General features: G+C 44.4%; 1 long non-coding RNA gene across 1 annotated transcript; it reads right to left on the bottom strand.

Moving 5' to 3' along the window:
- Positions 1–630: 630 nt before the first annotated feature.
- LOC148673880 (uncharacterized) lies at positions 631–2,507 on the bottom strand. The gene is made up of 3 exons (XR_015936225.1): positions 2,248–2,507; positions 1,861–1,912; positions 631–1,496 (listed from the first exon to the last, which is right to left on the bottom strand). It is a non-coding gene; the product is annotated as an uncharacterized LOC148673880 (long non-coding RNA).
- Positions 2,508–3,343: the final 836 nt, after the last annotated feature.

Here is a 3,343-nt window from a genome sequence, read left to right as displayed (position 1 = left end):
TTTATAGCACCCACCCAGCTGGGGCTCATGAGCTGGAAGCCAAGACAGCTGGGACTACAAAGACAAGGGGTTACCCTTCTACCAGGCCTCCACCTCCACACTGGGCACACCCCTGCATAATGCCACCCCCGCATATAAACAAATGGGAATAAATGTGCATATTCATTTCTACACTATTTCACTATGCACAAATCACCCAGTGGCAAATTTAAAAACATTTAAAAACCCCAAACTGCATTTCAATTCTGTGTTTTAAACCATCAATGTCTAAAATGTATACCTTAAAGCTCATCTACTTTCTCCACAAATACCACAGGTTTTCATAATACAGGAATGTATAAAAATGCTTAGATCACTAAAAATAAAATTATAACTGCTTATAAACATCCTCCATGCTGAGGAATGTACCCAAAGAGTACCCAAATAAATGTAAAATAAATGTACCCAAAGAGTGTGACCTAAACCCCCAGTAGTAAAAATTGATTGTAAAACCAAAGAAACATAATTTAGGGAGCAAGATTTCTAAATAAAACAATGTAGGGAAAAGCAGGTCCAGTGCCAGTATAAACTCAATATAGCACATTGTACAACCACAATCAGCATACAAGAAACAAAAGAAAACCGACTCAGTACATTTAGCCATTTTTAATCATCCCACACCAACAAAACAAATATAGATTTTCAATACATGGAGGACATTTTCTGGCAAAGAATTTACAAAGCCGCATAACAACATATCCCTTCTCACAAAACAGAACAAACAACCCCCATCTTTCTCCTACCTCATTCTGTAGGAAATCCCCTCCCATGACAAAAGGCTTTCTGTGCAGGTACCAAAAAAGAGCGGCACTCAGCTAAACCAATCCCTCTTTTCCAAGTGAGTGGATGAAATTAATTTTCCTTTTATTAATTTCTACCTTATGTGCTCAATTCAGTTTTACTCTACAGCCAATGCAAGATTTACATACATGTGTGCACCCATGCAAATAAATCATTGCATGACCTTTGAGTCTTTCAAACTCTGCTTTTCAAATGGCCTAGAATGTGCAAAACAGCTACAAAGTTACCAACTGCCAACTCTTTCTCCATTCCAGCACTAGAAGTCACTTTGTCTCCTCCCTGCCAGGTGGCTCAAGTGCTGAAGTAACAAGCCATGGTCCTAACAGCCATTACAAGGCTGGTGTGCAGAGGTTCACTTAGAGCTTCATGCAACTCTTGATGTACTATGAATAGCACCTGAACCTCTTTCCTGCCCACAATTAACCCACCAAAGACCTCCCTCCCTTTCTCTGCCTTTGTTGTTAGGAACTTCTAAAGCAGCTTTGATGCTCCTCTGGTGAGTCCATTGGCTTCTGGAATTGGAACAGGCACATGATTCCCCGAGCAGATCTTGGCAGACAGAACCCACTACCCAGTCTGCTGCATCTGGGCTCCGGTCCTGGTGAACGTCCTCCCTTGGCAGCAAAGGCCTGATCATCCCCCAGACAGCAGAGAACCTCAAGAAAAAATAAGAAACTGGACTGAGTCCTCTGCACTAGTCAGAAATGGTCCAGCCAACATTCCCACTCCCAACACCAGTTTTGACCTAAACCGCCATAATGTTCAGTGCTACACCTTTTCAGGACAAACTAACAGAAACCCACCCTGAAGAGTGCAAAAGCAAAACCCCACGGTGCAGGACTCCTACCACAAGGGAGAACTTCAGTTATATTATCTTGTTTAAAACATTATTTCAACATAAGTACACAAGTTACAAATTACAGGTTCATCCTTCTCTAAGCAGCCAGCTAACCAACTTATCCCTTCCCTCAACCCCAACAAACCCAAACAAAATAACCCAGAATGTTCTTGCCTGCTTACCCAGGACATAGATCCACTTGCTTCTCTTCCAATGCCTTATAAAGAGTGGACACTGAGAGAAGAAATAGAACTGTTAAAATTACAAAATCAAAGATTCTCAAATATTCAATTCTCCGTGAAATGAACTAAAGATAATGCACGGCTTTCAGATTGTCCTACATTCCTCTGACAACAGGGTCTTTCAAGTCCATTTTAAGTGTAAAAAACAATAAAAGTCAAGAGTAATATATGGAGTTTTTAGGATGTACTGCACTGTATGCTGCAACTCCCGTGCACACGCCAAAAGCTGCCTGCCCAATATACTCAACGTACCCCATTTAACATGATATGCAGTCTACACTAATGTACCAGAATGTACCCAAGTAAACCAATATATACCCGTAGTACCTGTAACGAACAGTTCTTTCCGGACCCTATGCGGACGACACAATCCGAAGAAGTGGGGAAACGTCATGCAGGAATACGGGGCTGAAGACAGGGGGGGCGTGTCCTAGGTGCGCTGGTGCACGTGGGAGGTGTGGCCGAGGCGAACAATCCAAAAGAGTAATCCTTAGAGAGTATCCAAACAAATGGGTAAGTCCAAAACCAGGAGATCCATCAAAACACGGAATTAAAACCAGATGCCGGGTCGGAACCGGCGGACAGGGAACAGGAACGGGAACAGAGATTAAAACCTTCCAGGAGCTTCCAGGTCCCGGACTCGCACGGTGCGGAAACCAGATGCAGAGCCCGGATGAGCGTCAGCGCCTGGCTTTTAAGGTGGGCTGGGAATAGGAATCAGGTGCACCGAATAAAGTCTTAAGTGAAAGGGCTGGAGCACCCTTAAGGAGGGGGGACTATAATCGTGACAGTACCCAAATGTACCCGATTAAAACCCCATGTACTCAGTGTGCTCATTATGCTCAAATGCCCCATCTCTCTTCCTGGATGGAAAGGGACTCACCTGACCCACTCACCTGACTAGATCCTTTGATGTTACTGTTGACTTTGTCTTGGAACAAGCACCCCACTCCTCCAACAGATCTTAATGGAAAGGTCCCAGAGACCAGCACCATCTGTTCTCCACTCCTGGTGATAAAAGATCCTCCCTCTGAAGCAAAGGCCTGGTCAACCCTTCTGGCAGCAGAGAGCCTGAAAAGGAGAGAAATTTAGACCAAGTCCTCTGCACTTGTTCGAAACGGACAAGCCAGCATTTCTACTTCCATCATGGACACAGTGCAGCATCTGTCCAACACAGACCAACTGTAAAACACCCTGCAGAGAGCAAAAGAGAAAACCCCCAGTCCAGGGCTTGTGCCACAGGGGATGGGATCCATTGCAGTTCCTCCCCTGAGAGGAAATCAGTTCCTGTCCAACACCAATCAAGAGAACCTGGCTGACATGCTGTCTCCTCAAAAACATAACCAGCAAGGAGTCTGCAGTGGAAGAGGCTCCTTGTGCGCCAAGTCACTGTTGTACTGCAGTGTATCCAAAGTGATTTATT

This window comes from Lepisosteus platostomus, chromosome 4 (genome assembly GCF_059453375.1).
Source record: "Lepisosteus platostomus isolate fLepPlt1 chromosome 4, fLepPlt1.hap1, whole genome shotgun sequence".
In the NCBI taxonomy this organism is placed as follows: domain Eukaryota; kingdom Metazoa; phylum Chordata; class Actinopteri; order Semionotiformes; family Lepisosteidae; genus Lepisosteus; species Lepisosteus platostomus.
Note: the sequence above shows the minus strand (reverse complement) of the source record. Positions and strands in the feature narration are given on the sequence as shown.